This window comes from Mobula birostris, chromosome 3 (genome assembly GCF_030028105.1).
Source record: "Mobula birostris isolate sMobBir1 chromosome 3, sMobBir1.hap1, whole genome shotgun sequence".
Lineage (NCBI taxonomy): Eukaryota > Metazoa > Chordata > Chondrichthyes > Myliobatiformes > Myliobatidae > Mobula > Mobula birostris.
In genome coordinates, this window is record NC_092372.1 from 162548376 (window position 1) to 162569237 (window position 20862).

General features: G+C 40.7%; 1 protein-coding gene across 1 annotated transcript in view; it reads right to left on the reverse strand.

The window, feature by feature from the left end:
- The window catches only part of LOC140195385 (contactin-associated protein-like 2), a 1890266-nt gene that overhangs the window by 125061 nt on the left and 1744343 nt on the right, over positions 1–20862 (reverse strand). The window lies entirely within an intron of this gene.

Consider the following 20862-nt stretch of genomic DNA (forward strand, 5'->3'; position numbering starts at 1 on the left):
GCATGATTTCCTTAAGAGGAAATTTTGTCTGACAAATCTGTTGGAATTCCTTGAGGAAATAACAGGCAGGATAGGCAAAGGAGCGTCACAGGATGATGTTTACTTGGATTTTCAGAAGGTCTTTGACAAGGTGCTGCACATGAGGCATCTTAACAAGATAAGAGTCCATGATTCTACAGGAAGGATACCAGCATGGATAGAAAATTGGCCGACAGCAGGAGGCAGAGTATGAATAAATATTCTGTTTGGTTGCCTATGACTAGTGATGTTCTGCACGAGTCAGTATTGGGACCGCTTCTTTTCACATTACATGTCAACAACTTGAATGACAGAATTGATGGCTTTGTGGCCAAGTTTGCAGATAATACAAAGATAGGTGGAAGGGCGGGAGGTATTGAGGAAGTGGGAGTCTGTAGAAAGACTTAGCCAGATTAGAAGAACGGGCAAAGAACTTGAAGATGGAATATAGTGCACGCAAGTATATGGTCACGCACTTTGATAGAAGGAATAAAAGTGTAGGCTATTTTCCAAATAGGATAAAATTCAAAAATCAGAGGTGTAAATGGATTTGGAAATCTTTGTGCAGGATTCTCTAAAGGTTAACTTGCAGTTTCATTTGGTGGTAAGGGAGGCAAATGTAATGTCAGCATTCATTTCCCGAGGACTAGAATATAAGAGCAAAGATGTGATGCTGAGGGTTAATAAGACCACACGTGCAGAATTGTGAGCAGTTTTGGGCCCCTTATCTAAGAGAGGGTCCAGAAGAGGTTCAGGAGAATGATTCGGGGAATGAAAGGGTTAACATATGAGGAGTGTTTGATGGCTCTGGGCCTGTACTCACTGGATGGAAAGAAACATATTTTCAATTGAAATAAAATTATAAACCACACATTAAACAGATCTTCCTTGGCTCTGACACTGGTGTATTTTGTACAACATTTCTCCTCGCATCTGAGCAGCCCACGTTTTTTTGCAGCTAGATAGCTGCTAGATATTTGGTACATCTTTTTGTAATATAACAACTGATCCAAATAAACCATTTAAGAAGTGCTTCTGGGTTTATAAAAAAACCTTCAGATGAGGTAATGGCACTTTGAACTGATTTGGGGGAAGTGTAAACTGACACAAATAGATAATTGGAGAAACAGTCTCTGAGAGATATTATCCATATGGCTGACAGAAAGCAAAAACAAACCTGCCACCTACAGGAAAATGTAAATGGTTACTGAGATGGGCAGACAAATTACAGGTAGAGTTATCAAGAGACACATGAAGTCATGTATTATGTGAAAATAAACCAGGTGAAGCAATACACAACAAATAGTCAGGATCTGAGAAACAGTGAGTGTCAGATGATTTTGAAGACTATGTCCACAGACCCCAAAAGGTAGCTGAATAAATCTAAAGAACACCTTCTTTAATTAGCTAAGGCACAAAATATAACTTTACTGAATTATTTAATTATTTAATTGAACATTTCATGGAGATTAACAGTGTTAGGAACTGCTTGAGATTTTGTAATTAATCTATTTTTCTATTGAATGGTTGTTTATTTTAAAATACATGTTCTGTCCCTCAGTGTATTATGCATTTCTGGCGGGGGCAGGGGCGGGGGCCTTCTTCATGGTTGCATCAATGCTATAGATCATTGGGACCTCCTCTGAGGAAGGCATGACCTGTACAAAAGTGTGTGTGCGTGTGGGGGGGTGGGGGGCGGCATTACACCTGAAACCGAGAAGGTTCAATATACTTGTGGGCAGGCTGGCTAGAGTTGTTCAGATGGGTTTAAACTAATCTTGCAGGGGAATGGGAACCGGAGTGAGAGTGCTGAGGATGAGGTAGTTAGTTTACAAACAGAGGCAATGTGGAGTGAGACTCCTAACAAGGAGAGGCTGATGATATGACAAAATTGCAGCCAACAGGATCAGTTGCAACATAGAAGTTGAACAAAAATGAAAAAAGTGAATGCTGAATTAAAGGTGTTACATTTTGATATGCGCAGGATACGGAATAAGGTCGATGAACTTGTAGCACAGTTACAGATTGGCAAGTATGAAGTTACAGGCATCACTGAATCATGGCTGAAAGACTATAGCTGGGAGCTTAATGTCCAAGGATACACATTGTATCAAAAGGATAGGCAGGAAAGCAGAGGGGGTGGTGTGGCTCTGTTGGTAAAAAAATAAGTTAAATCATTAGAAAGAGGTGACATAGGGTCAGAAGGCATTGAATTGTTGTGGATAGAGCTAAGGAACTGCAGGGGTAAAAAGACCCTGATGGTAGTTATGTACAGATCCCCAAAAAGTAGCAAGGATGTGGTCTACAAGTTACAGTAGGAGATAGAAAATGCATACCAAAAGGGCAATCTTACAATATGCATGGGGGATCTCAACATGCAGGTAGATTGGGAAAATCAGGTTGGTGCGGGATTCCAAGGGGGGGTGGGATTTCTAGAATGCCAATGAGATGGCTTTTTAGAGCAGCTTGCGGTTGAGCCCATTAGGGGATCAGATATTCTGGATTAGTTGTTGTGCAATGAAGCGGAATTGATTAGAGAGCTTAAGCTAAAAGAACCCTTAGGGGAGCATGATCATAATATAATTGAATTCATCCTGAAATTTGAGAAAGAGAAGCCAAAGCCAGATATAGCAGTATTACAGTGGAGTAAAGGAAATTACAGAAGCATGAAAAAGGAGTTGGCAGAATTGATTGGAAAAGAACACTGGCAGGGATGACAGCAGAGTAGCAATGGCTGGAATTTCTGGAAGCAATTCGGAAGGTACAGGATATATACAGAATCAGAATCAGGTTTATTATCACTGGCATGTGTCATGTAATTCATTAACTTCGTTAATTGTTGAGATATAGATCCCAAAGAGGAAGAAGTATTCTAAAGGCAAGATGACACAACCATGGCTAACAAGGGATGTCAATACCAAAAGAAAAGCCAAAGAGAGGGCATATAATAGAGTAAAAATTAGTGGGAAGTTAGAGGATTGGGAAGCTTTTAAATACCAACAGAAGGCAATTAAAAAAGTCATTAGAAGAATGAGGGGTGACCTCATTGAAGCTTATCGAAAGGTGAAAGACCTTGATAGAGTGGATGTGGAGAGGATGTTTCCTAAGGTGGGAGAGTTTAAGACCAGAGGATACAGCCTCCAAATAGAGGGGTGTCCTTTTAGAACAGAGATGAGGAGAAATTTTTTTAGCCAGAGAGTGGTGAATCCATGGAATTTGTTGCCACAAGCAAAGCTGTGGAGGCCAAGCCTTATGTACATTTAAGACGGAGGTTGATAGATTCTTGATTGATCGGGGCATGAAGGGATACGGAGAGAAGGCAGGAGATTGAGGCTGAGTGGAAAATTGGATCAGCCATAATGAGCTGGTGGAGCAGACTCGATAGCCCAAATGGCCTAATTCTGCTCCTATATCTTATGGTCAGGCCCAGGATAGATCCTCTGAGATGTTGAGACCCAGGAACTTGAAGCTGCTCACCCTTTCACCTCATCACTGACACCTCAATAAGGTCTGCTGTGTGTTCTCCAAACTTCCCTTCCTTAAGTTGATGATTAATTCCTTGGTTTTGCTGACATCGAGTGGGAGGTTGTTGTTGCAACTCCAGTCAATTGGATGATCCTGTACACTTCCTTGTTGCCACCTGAGATTCTGCCAGCAACTGTGGTGTCTTTGGTGAATTTATAGACGGTATTTTAGCTGTGCCTAGCCACAGAGTCCTGATTGTAGAGGGAGAAGAGCAGTGGGTTATGCATGCATCTTTGAGGTGTGCCTGCACTGATTGTCAGCGAAGAAGAGATGTTATTACTGATCTGCCCTGACGGTGGTCTCCTGATAAGGAAATCAAGTATACAATTGCAGAGGGAGGTACAGATATCCAGGTTTTGAAACTTGTACCAGGTTTTGAAGTGTGCTTTGCAACTTGGAACTCCAGACAATAGAGAAGATAGTTTAGATGATAACGTGGGTGTTATGAGGAATGAACCAGACCTGAGCCACATTGACCTACACCACAAGTATCTCCCACCTTATCAGAAGATGTGACCAGTTGCAGTGAGAGAATATGCCAGTTTATTTGGCCTTAGCAAGCAAAGCAGAGAATATGGGATACTAAAATTGTACAAAATATGAGTTAAGAATACTGTCATCATAGAAATGGTGTGATTGCATGAGAAAGAGAGTACCCTCTAGATTTATAAGGTTGGAACTGAAGAACTTGAGGGAAGATTACCTGTAAATTATGAATTTCAAAGGTGATTGTAAAGTCATTAGTAAGAACCTCATGGGCAGTCTGGAACAAGGAGTAACTGTCTCAAATTAGAGGCTTCATCTTTCAGGACAGAACTGAGATCAAATTTCTTTACCAAGCAGATAGTAAACCTTTGAAATTCTCGAGCTAAAAAGGCTGTGAAGGCTCAGTGGCTCAAGACACTGTGTACATACATCTATTGATGCTTCTGGACACACCTTCAGTGATGTTCCTGGAATCATTGGGTGTTTCGGGTCTTTCAACATCATACAACCTCCTCCAGGAGACCCAGCCGGGGCTGATCAGACCCCAGCTTGTGTCCAGATGGCTAGCTACTTATGACTTCATGGCTCCCATCCTTTGAGCCACAGCCATCTTGAGGCCCTCTCTGCCGCATCAGTGGTACTGCGGATGGCTCTCCTCTTCCTCTCTCCCTCGATGCCCAAAATGCTGAAGGCTCTAACTAAGGAACGGGCTACAAATCCCCTACAGCCAACCTCCACTGGGAGACACCTCGCTCTCCATCCAGCCTACTGACAGTTGCTGACCAGTCCTGCGTACTTGCAGAGCTTCCTTTCAAAGGCCTCTTAAGATGTTTTGGAGCCTTCCTTCTCCTCTTCTCTGAACCGTTCAGCTGCGATACTGACAATAATTGTTGTCATGGCTTGCAGCTTCCTATCAACTCCTCCCTTTGCCATTGCCTGCAGAATTTGGTTAACATCTTCATCAAACTGCTTCCACAGTGAAGTCATGTTAGCTGCAGGCCATTTGATCCGCCTTCTGTTAGAATTCATGTTAGTTTGCAACACTTGGAGGTTCTGGGCACTATGGGGTGACTCCAGGCCTGGACCCTCCTTCGTCTCACCAGTTTGGACACCTGCTCGTTGTGCTGCTCCTGCTCCCGCCAAACACTTCATCCTTGCTTGGTGGATCTTCAAACTGAGATCGTTCTTGCAGGTTTTGCCACATGCACACTGCTTCCTCATCGTCGTTTGTTCATTGCCTGGGTCTGATGTCGTTGTGTCCATCCGACTAGGCTGCTCATCCTCCCCACCTCTTGGGCACTGCTGGGGGTATCTTTCCCTTAGATTCATCGTAGCTTTTGTGGGGGTCCTCCTGTCAGAGGACACAGATTGGGTTGCCAGCCCGTTCTGCCCCAGTTGCCGTCTCTCCGGGCTGTCACTGACTCTCCAGTCGTCACCACTCCTTTCGCGGTTGTCACAGAGGTAAGTAGAATTTTATTATTGAACTAATCAAGGTTATTGGGGTTAGTGCATGAAAATGACACGAGGTAGAAAAACAATCAAGATTTGTTTAAAGGCAGAGCAGGCACAAACAACCAAAGAGTATAATCCTGCAACAAACACAAAATGCTGGAAAAAGAGTAAATAGTTGACGTTTTGGTCTGAGACTATTTGCAAAGGTCCTGAAGAAGGGTCTGGGCCCAAAATGTTGACTGTTTACTGTTTTCCATAGATGCTGCCTGGTCTGCACTGAGCTCCCCCAGCAGTCTGTGTGTGTTGCTTTGGATCTCCAGCAGCAGCAGATTTTCTGGTACTTGTGGGTCTAATCCTGCTTCTGGTTCTTTTTGTTTCTTGTGGTAAATTATTTACAAAGAGGTTATTTGCCATGTCAAGAATTAAATTTGTAAATTTGAAGAGGTTGGGAGAAGGATGAGCTAGAAGGGATTTTTTTGGCATTTGATGGCAGAATGGTAATATATAAAAATAAAGTGCTGGAAACATTCAGCAGATTGAGCAGGATCGAGAGAAAATAGAGCTAATATTTCAGGTCAATGACTCTTCATTGGAAATTAGCTATCTGAAAGGATGATAGTGGTAGAAGCTGTTATCATATTTCATAGAACGAAAGGTGCTTTTGAAGCACCTTAATGTTTCACAATATGTACCAAGTGCAGAAAAGTAACAGTAACAGTAAGCTAGGCTGCTGTTCTTCAGCCAACACAACCATATGGACCTAATGTGCTGCAAATTTCCATGACTCCAAGAGATCATTTGGCACAGAAGGGGCCTGTTTGTGTTATCTCTGTTTGCAAGCACTAGTCAATCTGTCACAACTTCCATTTAGCCTTTTCAATTATACGTTCACTTCTGCTTTCAAAGCTTTTTATTGAATCTTTTCCTGCACTTTCAATCAGTGCAAAATAAATTCTCATTTTCTCTCCAGTTCTCTTCTCAAATCTTAAATCAATAACCTCCAGTAATCAACTGTCCAGCCAGTGAAAACTGATACATTCTATCCTCTATCACACCCCTCATAACTTCAAACATCTGTATCAATTTACTTCTAAACATACTGCTTTTGAAGGACATTCTCCCCTCCCACTCTCACCTCCTCTAAATAACTGAACTTCTTTTCATCAGAATTTGAACAGTGGGTTGTTCACTGATGATTTGTCAGTTCCTTTAGCAGCTCTTTGATAAAGGACCCAGTCCCTGACAAATAACATCTGTATGGCAAAGATTCCAGGCAATGGCCATCTCTAATTATGTGCCCTTGACATTCTATGGTATTAACATTACTAAGTTCCCTACCATCAATATCTTGGGGTCTACATTGATCAGAAATACTAGACTAATCACAAAAATAATCTGGCTACAAAACTAGTTCAGGGGCTGGATATCCTGAGGCAAGTGAATCACCTTCTGCTAATTCTAAACTTTTCTACCATCTATAAGGCACAAGCAGGGGTGCGATGGAATATTGGTATTGGTATTGGCTTATTATTGTCACATGTACAGTGAAAAGCTAGTCTTGCATACTGTTCATACAGATCAATATACAGTGAAAAGCTGTTTATACAGATTAAATCATTACACAGTGCATTGAGCTAGAATAAGGTAAAACAATAACAATGCGGAATAAAGTGTAAAACCTATTGAAAAAGTGTAGTGCAGGTAAATGATAAAGAGCAAGATTTAACGAAGAGTCCATCTTATCATACACGAGTGTAATAACACTGAGACAGAAAGTGTCCATGTTCTTTCAGGCTTTTGTATCTTCTGCCCGAAGAAAGAATGCCTGGTTACTGTGGAGTGTGATGGAACATTCTCTACTGCCTAAGGCAACTCTGAGGAAGCACAATGCCATCGGGGACAAAATTTCTCAATTGACTGGCATGCTGTTCATCATCGGGAACATCCATTCTCTCCACAATGCCACACAGTGGCAGCACTCTAGGCTGTTCCTGCCTGAAGGCACTTACCACCAGGCTCAGAGAAAGTCTAGAATGCTCTCAGAGCACCTCCCAAATGCCCTCTACCATCAAGACAAAGGAAGGAAGGAAGCAAGAGCATAGGAGAAGCAATATCTGCAGTTTTCCCTCCAAGAGACACATCAAACTGAACTGCAACGATATCATGGGTGAGTCTAAATCCTGGAACTCCTTCCCCACGACTACAGGAGGAGTAACTTCAACAGAAAGATGATAAAGGATCAAGAAGACAGCTCACCATCAGTTTCTGAAGGGCAATAAATGTTGCCCCTGCCAGTGATGTCCAGATCCTACAAATGAGTAAATAAAAACAGAATCCTCATTTACTGTATCAGTTTATAAATTTACTGTGGATTATTTTTGAGGTCCTGGCAAATGCTGTATATTGGCATGCTAAGTTTAAAGTGACACTGGTTTACAATTCTCAAGACGAAAGATTGATAATATTTTGCAGCGGTCCCTAATCACCGGGCCGCAAAGCATGTGCTACCGGGCCGTGAGGAAATGATATGAGTCAGCTGCACCTTTCCTCATTCCCTGTCACGCACTGTTGAACTTGAATATAGGGTTACCAACTGTCCCGTATTTGCCGGGACATCCCGTACATGGGGCTAAATTGGTTTGTCCCATACGGGACCGCCCTTGTCCCGTATTTCCCCTGCTAAGGTAGAGCGTTCCTATGAAACCTTTCGTGCTGAAATGGCGTGAAGCGAAGAAGCAATTACCATTAATTTATATGGGAAAAATTTTTGGGCGTTCCCAGACCCAAAAAATAACCTAACAACTCATACCAAATAACACATAAAACCAAAAATAAATAACACTAACATATAGTAAAAGCGTGAATGATGTGATAAATACACAGCCTATATAAAGTAGAAATAATGTATGTACAGTATAGTCAGGAAGATGAAGGCAAAACCAATTTGTGGGGAAAAAATTGGCACGTATGCACACAGGTGCCCATGCAAGGCTTCATGGTCATGGTAGTCCTTCCCGGGGTAAAGTGTCCTGGGATTTGACTGCTACTTTTGTCCCTTATTTGGGAGTGAGAAAGTTGGCAACTCTGACTGTAAAAGACATGTTGAGGTGAGTTTAACCCAACTTGAATGCCCCCCTCCCCCACCGGTTGACCGGTCCACAAGAATATTGTCACTATTAACCGGTCTGCGGTGCAAAAAAGGTTGGGGACTCCTGATATATCCGGTTTGTAAGGCAAGTTAGATGAAGATATTTATTTTATTTTATCTGGAGATAGAGCACAGTAACAGGCCCTATGGTCCAATGAGCCCGCGCTGCCCAATTATAGCCTTGTGAGCAATTAACGTACAAACCTGTACATCTTTGGAATGTGGGAGGAAGCCAGAGCACCTGGAGGAAACCATATGGTCATGAGGAGAATGTACAAACTCCTTACAGTTGAACCCGGGTTGTTGGTTTTATATTAGTATAATGCTAAACTCTACATTACCATACTAGTGTAAGTAAGTTAAAGACATCGAGGATGTTTTGATGCATCAGCCTCGAGGGAAATTGATGAATAGTTGTGGGGAGAATATTGGAAAAATTGTGGTGGTGGGGGAGGAGGAGCAACACAGCTCTCCAGATGGAGAACCCTCTGGCATACAGAGCAGATACCACCAGTACTGGGCCCACAGATGCAGGCATCTGTGACTTGAAAATATGATTGCATAGAATTAATCTATACTCAGTGCTGCTGGCAATGAGATTTTTAATATGCTTAAATGACTGGGAGAGATTTAAAAAATATCAAAACATTGTCTCAGTGGGGAAACTTCAAATCACACTTATTCACAACTATCAATATGATATAACCATTTTATTAAGAATTATAACTCAAGATAGTAGATCATGACATTTTGAATAATTAACATACACCAAGCATGTTGACAATATTGTCATGTGTCCAGAGTCCTCAGGAACCTGCAGAGATTTGGCATGTCACCAAAAACCTTGGCAAACTTCTTTAGATGTGTGGTGGAAAGTGTTCTTATGGCTACATTATGGCCTGGTATGGGAACACCAATGCCTTTGAGCAGAAAATCATATGAAAGGTAGTGGACTCAGCCCCGTACATCATAGGCAAAACCCTCCCAACCATTGAGCACATCTACACGAAACGTTGCCGTAGAAAAGCAGCATCCATCATCAAAGTTCCTCACCACCCAGGCCATGCTCTTTTCTCACTGCTGTCATCAGGTAGAAGTTACAGGTGCCTTAGGACTCACACCACCAGATTCAAGAACAGTTACTACAGCTCAACCATCAGGGTCCCGGACGAAAGGGGATAACTACACTCACTTAAGGACTCGTTTATTTTGTTATTTCATGTTCATCATTTATTGATGCTTATTTATTTTCTGCATTTCTGCATTTGCATTTGCTTACTGATGTTAACTGTAACCCAGGTTAATTAAACCTCTACCTGCGGAGGGATGAAATTGAAGTTTACTGCACTTTTTTTAAAAAAAAGAGAACTTGGGGGAAAAAAGCTATGCGAGAACGAGATGTGGCTGACTCAGGCACGGACAAGCGAGAGAAATGCAGCAGGCTATTAGAAACTAAAGATATAAGCTATTAGAAGAGGAATTAGTAGTGAGTATCTCTACCTTACTTACTTGAAAATCTCAGGGTAAAACCCGAGGAGGCGAGAGGATATCAATAAAAGGTTTATTGAAGCTACAGCTATAACGAGATAATATCAGCAGAGATGAGTGTCCAAGATCTCTACCGTGTAACCGGGAATTAGTTTTGTTAAATCATACCAAGAAAATTGGTAAATTAAAATACTTCTACTGTTCTGAGTGTGTAATTTGTGTGTGAAATATGTTCAGTAGTATTGAAACTGAGAAATGTTTGGAAATGACAAAATGACAATGTAGTATTGAATTAATTTGAAATAGAAAATAGAATGCGTATTAGAACGTACGAATTGTAATCCTATTGTATACAGGTCAGTATTTTTGTTCGTGTTTTGTGAATCAACTTTCCACGGATGGCCCACTATTCCTACATACCAAGAAATGAGATGGCGAGCCACCCAAGATCGAAGAACCAGCATGGAAATGAAATGCTTCAAGACGTAGAGGATTTAATATGGTTGGATGTATAAGTTTATTTCCATTTGAAGAATCTGAATTTGATTTTCTGGAAGAACAGATTATTTTTGCAAAGACTTTGTTAAGTTACTGAATGAAATTTACTTTGTTTAAAAGTTGTGATTGTTGTGAAAGGAGTTAAGTTGTATATATATTTTTTGTGGTTGAATTTGAATTTGTAGATATATTGACCTGAACTGAAACTGAAGTCAGCCGTAAGACTTAAAAATAGGAATTCAATTAATTTCCTAACTAACTGGGGATAAATAGAAAGGCAGTTGTTAGTCTGTAGACCTTTAATAAGAAATAACACAATATAATTAGTTAGAGTAATCAGAGCAAGAAAGGTTATTCAAATGAATCTCACTAATTCTAACTAAAAAGGAATTTGGTTTTCGTTTGCTATCTGAGATTTGAAACCTAAGACAGAATGTTGGAATTTTGAATTGTTCTTGCTCATGTAAATACTTTGTGTATATTGTTATTTTTTATAAACAAACTTGCCTCTAGAAGTGTGAGTTTTCTATTTACTGCCTCCTTTCAATACCTAGAGCTTCTAATGGCCCACTAGCACATGGTGTAGTACTATGTAATTTGAATTTTTCATAAAGAGTGTGGCGACCAGTCACACAAGGTAAGACAAAGCACTACACAGGTGTTACATTACAAGAGACTGGATGTGAATGTCACTGATAAAGGATGTCACCTTCTTGAGGTATTGCTTTGATGGTGGGAGGCTGGTGACCATGATGGAGCTGGCTGAGTTTACAACTCTGTGCACTGCTGCCTCCGTATCAGGCAGTGATCCAGCCAGTTAAAGTGCTCTTCACTGTACGTCAGTAAATCTGCCACCTCACTAACCATTTATAATTTCCTGTAGGTGACAGGTTTGTTTTTGCTCTCTGTCAGCCATATGGATAACATTTCTCTGAGAATGTTTCTTCAATTATTCATTTGTTAGCTTACACTTGCCCCAAATCAGTCCAAAGTGCCATTCCCTTATCTGAATAATTTTATAAACCCAGTGACACTATTTAAATGGTTTACTTGGATCTTTTGCTGTGTTACAAAAGCACATATCAAAAATCTAGCATATCATGCGGGCTGCTCAGATGCGAGGGAAAATGTGGTGCAAAATGATTGGTGACATATCAGATCTCCTCAGACTCCGAATGAAATATAACCACTGGTGTGCTTACTTTGTATTTGCCTCAATATGTTGGGCCCAGGATAAATCTTCAAAGATGTTGACACCCAGGAACTTGAAGCTGCTCAGCCTTTCCACTTCTGACCCTTCAATGAGAACTACCATGTGTTTCCTTGACTTACTGAAATCCACAATCAATTCCTTGGCCTTACTGGCATTGACTGCAAGGTTGTTGTTGTGATATCACTCAAACAGTCAATTATCTCACTCCTGTACACCTCCTTGTCACTATCTCAGATTCTGACAACAGTTGTGTCATCAGCGAACTAAGGATGGCATTTGAGCTGTGCCTAGCCACACTGTCATGAGTGTAGAGAGAGCACAGAGTGGGCTAAACATGCATATTCCAGGGTGTACCTGTGCTAATTGTCAGTGGGGAAGGGACGTTACTTCCAATCTGCACTGACAATAGTCTCCCAATGAAGAAGTCAAAGATCCATTTGCAGAGGAGGGAGAGGGGCCCAGATTTTGAAGCTTGTTGATCAGTATTGAGTGGATGATGGTGTTGAATGCTGAACCGTATTCAATAAACAGCATCGTGACATTGGTATTACTGTCTTCCAGGTAGTCTAAGGCTGAGTGGAGAGCTAGTGAGATTGCAGTAGACTTATTGTGGCGGCAGGCAAATTGCAGCAGTTCCAGGTCCTTGCTCAGGCAGGAGTTAATTCTGGCCATGACTAATCTCTCAAAGCACTTAGTCAAAGTAGAGGTGAGTGCTATGAGATGATTGGCATTGAGGAAGCTCACCCTATTCTTCCTGGGCACCATTATGATTAATGCCCTTTTGAAGCAGCTAGGAATCTTCATCTGCAGCAGTGAGAGATTGAAGATGTCCTTGAACATTTCAGTAGTTGGTTGGCACAGCTTTTCAGTACCCTGCCAATTCACCTTTTGAGCCTGATGCCTAGCGAGGATTCACCCTCTTGAAAGATGTTCTGATGTCAGACTCTGAGACAGATATCATAGGATTGCCAGATGCTGCAGGGATTCACAGAACATCCATTCTATTCTTCCTTTAAAAACATATATAAAAGGTGTTGAGCTTATTGGGGAGTGAATCATCACAGATATTTATGATATTAGGTTTCACCTTGTAAGAAGTAATGACCTGTAAACCCTATCATAGTTGACATTCATCCATTTTTGTCTCTAACTTCATTCAGAATTGCTTTTACACTTTTAAAATAGCCTTCCTTATGTCATCGCTGGACCTCTTGTAGAACTCTGGTTCACCGGTCTTGAATATCAAGATCTAGCTCTAAGCAGACTGTGAATCACCTGGTTCGTCCATGGGTACATCTGGTAGGTTCTCAAAGGCACACGTGCATCTACACAGGTCTTGATGAAGTTGGGGCCAATTGTGGAATATTCATTCTGATCCAAAGAAGAATCACTGAATATGGTCCAGTACACTGATTAAAAGTACTGTAAGCACTGCTCTGCCTTCCTTGACCATACCTTTGCATTTCTCACTATTAGTGCACCAGTCCACAGTCTCCAGCCAAAGTGCGGGCATGTGATGGCATGGTAAACATTTTTGATGGTGGTGTAACAGTGGTCATGTGATCCCACAGGTGACACGTTGATGGTAGTTGCCAGCGACTTCCTCAAATTGCACTTGTTGAAGTCCACCACAATGATTGGGAAGACATCAGGATGCACTGTCTTGTGAGTGTTGATTACAGAGCTCAGCTATAATGCCAGATTGATGTTGGCCAGGGGTTGAATGTACACTGCAACCAGGATAACAGCAGAAAACTCTTTCATCAGATAGAATGGATGACTCTTCACCGCAAGATATTCCAGATTGGGGAAACAGGAATGATAGAGAACCACCACACCCATGCACCACAGAGAGTTAATCATGAAGCAAGCACCACTGCCTCTGCCTTTACCTGAAGGCTTCTATCTGATCCATACAGTGGAGGGTAAAGCCCTCGGGCTAAAGCAGCATGTCTGGGGTGCTAGAGATGAGCTATGTCTCTGTGAAGTAGTGTACACAACATTCCCTGATATCGCTCTGGACTGCAATCTTGCTCTGAGATCTTCAATCTTATTTTTGAGAGACTGTATACTAGTTAGGAGGATGGTAAAGGATGATAGGGTGTTGAAGACTCAGGGGTCTGTGTTTCAGTTTTACCTGCAGCCCAGCTGGTCAGCTGTGCTTTCTTAAAGGAAAACTACACTTGCTTCCTGGGTGGTCTGCAGTCCGGAGCCTGCTGATTTTGAAGACCAATAGATTTTTAAATGTACTGAAACAATATTGCTTACTGAAGTACCTGACTATGGATTCCAGCAGAGGTAGCCCTGAACAGGAACATTGCCTAGCATTACCTTGAATGAAGATCGATGGAACAAAGGTGTAGGCTAGTGTTCTGGTATAACAAATCTTATTAAAAATAACCCCATCTGGGACTCCTTATATTGCTAAATTTTCCCTGGAAGTTAGCCAAATACCTAAACAGGAAGGTATGAATTAGACTGATTCTTGACATGGTGGGACTGCGATAGGAAAGGGCATTCAGTTGAGTTCAGAAGAATGAGGGATTTCATTGAAATGTTCAACATTCTTACAGAAATCAATGGCAGGATGCAGGGAGGATGCTTCCCCTGGCTAGAGCGGAGCTTGAAACTCTGGGTCATTGTCTGAGGGTATAGGATGAGATAAAGAGATACTCTTCAGTCAGAATATTCTACGGAGACTAAGTCACTGAATGTATTTATAAAGGAAATAAATACATTTCTTGAAATGTCATCAGGAGGTATAAATAAAAATGGGGTTGTGGTGTTGAGACAGTTCATGTTGAATAGCAATGCAGGCATGAAGTGTGTAGTCTTGAATCTACCTTTCTCTGTATTCTAAATATCTATCTTGTCACCCATTTTCTATCATTGGTTATGCCAGTCAGCATGGTGATTAATTTGAGGATCTTTGCTTCTATCAATTCATCATAAAATTGGTTAAGTCAGAGTAGAAATAGTAGAGAACGTAAAGATTTTTGGGGTGGAAGAATGGTCAGCTCAGAAGACAAATAAAGGGAGATAACTATTGCGAGTCACCAAGCTCAAACTCTTTAGCTCTGCCAAGGTACATGTCTGCTCTAATTCAGTACCTTGGCAGGGTAAACCATTCCATTTAATGCTGGTTGTATTTACACTGTTACTGTACTATGTTTATCACTTCTCGGTCATTTGATGCCTTGATCATTTGAGTGATCTATGGTTATAAGAAAAATTAAATTCTTACAGTTTGTAGTTAAAGGCCGCTCAGGAGGAGAAAATAGCTTTAGGAAGGCAAAGAGACCCAGGAGACTGCAAGATACTGGAATCTGGACCCAAATATGGATTATCCCTCTGCATGCACAAAAGTTGCTTGACACACTGAGTTCTTCCAACAGTTTAACTTTTGTTTCAGGAAGGCAAAGACTAAGGAAGTAATTAATCTCAATAAGATAAGTAATGGAAGCAGGTAGAGGCTATCTGAAGGCTTCTCCACCATTTAATATTTAACTGTACCTGTGTCTCAAAACCTTTAAGCAATGAAGTCACAATACATTTCTACCAGTTTCATAAGCTTCAGTTACTTCTCTCTCTGTCTGGACTTTAAACAAAATTAATGCAAAGAAGGAAATTAATTATTTTCCTTATTTTACTTGACCAAAGCCATGGAGCACAGTTAATATTTTAGGTTTACTGTATGTGTAATGGTGACATTACTGCAATATGTCTTTAATAATCAAGATTTACAATAATTCCATTTCCTAATAAATGGTACTGAATAATTTAGTAGTTCGTCTATCAGCAGGATTGAACAACTGGAATCTTATCAATGAGATATGCTTACAATTTAAGATAATAATTCAAAATTTGTATTTATTATAGAAAGGATTAATTTGTGCCATTTTCTAAAAAAAATGTTTAGTTAAACAAGTTCTTAAAATGTGATGCAAGAATGAAAAAGAAGAGGCCACGTTAGACACTTGCAGTTGAAATATCAGTACAGATTCCCCTGTGGCTGTTGGATCTTCTCTGAGAATACCAAATAAAGTAAAATTGATTGAGAAACCACAGGAGTTTTTCATGGAGCTCAGTGTCATGGATGAGGTAAGATAAACTAGACAGACACATAAAGGAGAAAGGAACAGAAGAAGGGAGAGAATGGGCCATCTGGGCCTATCCTAGCAGGAAGGTTTAGTAATACTACATGGGGGTCAAAGTTTAAACTAGAGTTGCAAGGGGATGGGAACCAGAACAACAGAACTTACAGTGGAGTGGTTGTGGAGAAAGTTGTGTTAAGCCTGTGTACAAAGTCAGGAGTCAAAAAGTGGAACATGGTGAGACTAATGTCCTGATCTGCGTATATTTCAAAGCATTGTAGGAAAGTATGCAATGCATTGTAGGAAAGGTGGATGAGTTTAGGGCATGGATCAGCACATGGAATTAGGGTATTGTAGCCATTAGTGAGACTTGGTTGCAGGAGGGACAGGAATAGTAGCCCAATGATCTGGAGTTCTGTTGTTTTATACATGATAGGGTGGGCAGGATTAAAGTGTGGCAATACTAGTTGACGAAAATGTCATGGCAGTGCTCAGTCAGGACAGACTAGAGAGCTCATCTCGTGAAGCTTTATGAGAAAAACTGAGGAATAAGAAAGGTATGACCACATTAATAGGATTATATGATAGATCACCCAACATTCTGAAGGATTTAGGGGAGCAGATTTGTAGATAGATTGCAAACTGTTGCAAGAAACATAAAGTTGTCATTGTAGTTGATTTTAATTTTCCACATATTGACTCTGTTCCCATATTGTAAAAAGGCTGGATGGGAAACAGTTTGTTAAATATGTTCAAGAACATTTCCTTAATCAGTGCATAGAAGACCCAACTAGGGAGAGTGTGATACTACAAACGTTTGTAGATCTCTGGTCAGGGAACGAGTCAGGGCAGGTGACAGAAGTTTGCGCAGGGGAACACTTTGAATCTAGTGATCATATGCCATCAGATTCAAGGTAAATGTGGATAAAGATAGGTCTGGTTGTCAGGTTGAGATTCTAAATTGGAGAAAGGTCAATTTTGATGGTATTAGGAAGAATTTGACAAGTGCAGATTTGGAAAAGTTGTTTTCTGGCGAAGGTGCACTGGGCAATTGGGAGGCCTTCAAAAGTGAAAGTTTGAGAGTACAGAGTTTGTATGTTCCTTTCAAAATAAAAGGCAAGGATAACAGGTTTAGGGAACTTTGGTTTTCAAGAGATATTGAAGCCCTGGTTAAAAAAGAGAATGAGATGCATAGCAGGTAGAGGCAGGCAGTAACAAATGAGGTACTTAAGGAGCATAAGCATTGCAAGAGAACACTTAAGAAGGATATCAGGAGGGCTAAAAGGAGGCATGAAGTTACCAGCAGACAAGTGAAGGAGAATCCTATGGGATTCCACAGATATGTTGAGGGCTGTCAGAGGTTACAGCAGGACATAGATAGGATGCAAAACTGGGCTGAGAAGTGGTAGATGGACTTCAACCCAGATAAGTGTGAGGTGGTTCATTCTGGCAGGTCAAATATGATGGTAGAATATAGCATTAATAGCAAGACTCTTGGGAGGAGGGATCTTGGGGTTCAAGTCCATAGGACACTCAAAGTTGCAACGCAGGTTGACTGTGGTTAAGAAGGCATACGGTGCATTGGCCTTCATCAACCATGGGATTGAGTTTAAGAGCTGAGAGGTACTGTTGCAGCTATATAGGACCCTGGTCAGACCCCACTTGGAGTACTGTGCTCAATTCTGGTCCCATCACTACCGGAAGGACATGGAAACCATAGAAATGGTACAGAGGAGATTTACGAGGATGTTGCCTGGGTTGGGGAGCGTGCCTTATGAGAATAGATTGAGTGAACTTGGCCTTTTCTCCATGGAGCGATGGAGGATGAGAGGTGACCTGAAAGAGGTGTACAAGATAATGAGAGGCATTGATCATGTGGATAGTCAGAGGCTTTTCCCCAGGGCTGAAATCACTGGCACGAAAGGGCATAGTTTTAAGGTGCTTGGAAGTAGGTACAGAGGAGATGTCAAAGGTAAGCTTTTTATGCAGAAAGTGGCGAGTGCGTGGAATGGGCTGCCGGCAGCGGTGGTGGAGTTGGAAATGATAGGGTCTTTTAAGAGACTCCTGGATGGATTCATGGAGCTTCGAAAAATAGAGGGCTACGGGTAAGCCTAGGTAGTTCTAAGTTAAGGACATGTTTGGCACAGCTTTGTGGGCTGAAGGGCTTGTATTGTGCTGTAGGTTTTCTATGTTTCTATGTCTTTGTAAAATCTAAGTAATATAACAAATTTACAGATACAGAGAATATCCATAAATTAGGCTATAATTTCTTATTTACCACCATGGTATGACTGCATTCCCTTAAACTGTATTTGTGCAGGTCAGTTTTTATTAGTTTTCTACCTTACATATGAAAGGACAGGATGAGGATGAAGACATCGATTTGAAATGAGTTCTTTGAATATTATAACCCTTTCCTAATTTAACCACTTTTATTGTTTTTTTACTAAGATGAAGAGAAATGAGAGGAAGGTTGTCTGCTTCATTAACACCAAATTGGACCATCTGGGTCAAATTGCCTGTTCCTGTGCCGTCTGTAATTCTATGTAATCTGATGTTGCATTCATTAATCTACATAGATGATAATTCTTTGGGCTTCATTTTCTGCTTGATTTTCTTGAGTATATCCAGACAAGACATTTAATGGTTCTAAACTTAATAAGCTTTCTTCCGTGTATATTATTAAGATTTCTCTTTTGTTCTTAAAACCTACAATTAATCTTAACATAATTTAACAATGGATTTAGAAATATGCATTCTTTTATGTCCACAAAATTGTAATTATTCTCTGTATATTTTGTCCCATACTTCACTGTGCAGGTGCTAAAACAAAAAATATATCAATAATATATAAATATTATATTATATTATATTGAAATATAAATATATCAATAAACCAGGTTGGAATTTAGAAGTATGAGGGGAGATCTCATTGAAACCTTTTGAATGTTGAAAGGCCTAGACAGAGTAGATGTGGAAAGGATGTTTCCCATGATGAAGGAGTCTAGGACAAGAGGGCACAGCCTCAGGATTGAGTGCTGTCCATTAAAACAGAGATGTGGAGAAATTTCTTTAGCCAGAGGGTGGTGAATTTGTGGAATTTATTACCACGGGCAGCTGTGGAGGCCAGGTCGTTGGGTGTATCTAAGGGAGAGCATGATAGCTTCTTGATTGGGCATGAGGAGAAGACTGCGGAGTGGGGCTGAGGAGGGAAGAAAAGGATCAGCCATGACAGAATGGTGGAGCAGACTCGATGGGTCAATTAGTCTAATTCTGCTCCTATGTTTAATGATCTATGGTCTTATTTACATATTTACCACTGTGCACTTAATAAAACTACAGTATATGCCACATGGATATTTTTGTGGAGTCTGTTTCTTTTAGCTTTCTACTTTACATGATAGGGTGAGGATAAGGAAGTGCATTCAAGAAATGGTGAGGCCTTTAATTGCTTTAAATGCTCTAAAAGCTTTTATTATTTTCTTAAATTTACTCACTTAGACACCAGAATGAATATAGTTCACACAGTCAGGTCAAGGTCAAAATCACATTTTGTCACTCTTTGTATTTTGGAGTTTATCACTATAATTTATTAATCTATTAGAACATAAGAACATAAGAAATAGGAGCAAGAGAAGGCTGAGTGGTCTGTGAAGTGTTCTCTACTATTCAATCAAATTATAACTGATTTGGCATTGGACTCAGTTCCACCTCCTTGCCTTTTTCCCAAAAACCTTAATTCTCCTGCTATGCAAATTCTATTGAACTGTGTCTTAAATATATTCAATGATGTATCCTCTACTGCTTCCTTGAGCTGAAAATTCCACAGGTTCACTACTCCTTGGGAAAAAAAGTTGGTTCTCATCGCCATCCTAAATCTGTTATTGAGGCAATGTCCCAAGTTCAAGTCACACAAGTGCTGACCACTACATCCCACTATTTACCACTGACTGTGAACTAGGTAAACACACTTATCCCATCTCTCTGCCTTCTATTGGCTAACCAACCATTGCTCCATTCTAGTACATTACCCCAGGTCCACGTATCCTTACCTTCTCAGTAAGTCTTTTTTGTGGCTCCTTATCGAACGTCTTTTGGAAATCCAAATAAAAAACATACACTAGTTCCCATCTATCCACTTGTGCTCCTTATATCCTCAAATAAGACCTTAAGACCATAAGACATAGGAGCAGAAACAGGCCATTCGGCCTATCAAGTCAACTCCATTATTCCATCATGGCTGATTTATTATTTCTCTCAACCCCATTCTCCTATCATCTTCCCATAACCTTCTATGCCCTGACTAACCAAAAATCTAGCAGCCTTTACTTTAAATATACCCAATGGTTGGCCTCTACAGCCATCTGTGGCAATGAATTCCACAGATTCAGTACCCTCTGGCTCAAGAAATTCCTCCTCAGCTTTGTTCTAAATAGACATCCCTTTATTCTGAGCCTGGGCCCTCCGACCCTACACTCCCCTAAAATTGGAAACATCCTCTCCACATCTACTCTGCCTAGATCTTTCAATTCTGGATGGGTTTCAATGAGATTTCTCCCATCCATTCTTCTAAACTCCGGTGGGTACAGGCCCAGAGCCATCAAATGCTCCTCATATGTTAACTTCTGATTTCTGGAATCATTCTCCTGAACCTCCTCTGACCCTCTCCAATGCCACCTATCTTTTCTTAGATAAGGGGTCCAGAACTGCTCAAATACTCCAAGTGCAGTCTAACCAATGCCTTATACCGACTCAGCATGACATTGTTGCTTTTATATTCTAGTCCTCTCGAAATGAATGCCAACACTGCATTTGCCTTCCTTACCACTGACTCAACCTGCAAGTTAACTTTTACAGAATCCTGCATGAGGACTCACATGTCTCTTTGCACCTGTGATTTTTGAATTTTCTCCCCTTTAAGAAAATAGTCTAAATATTTA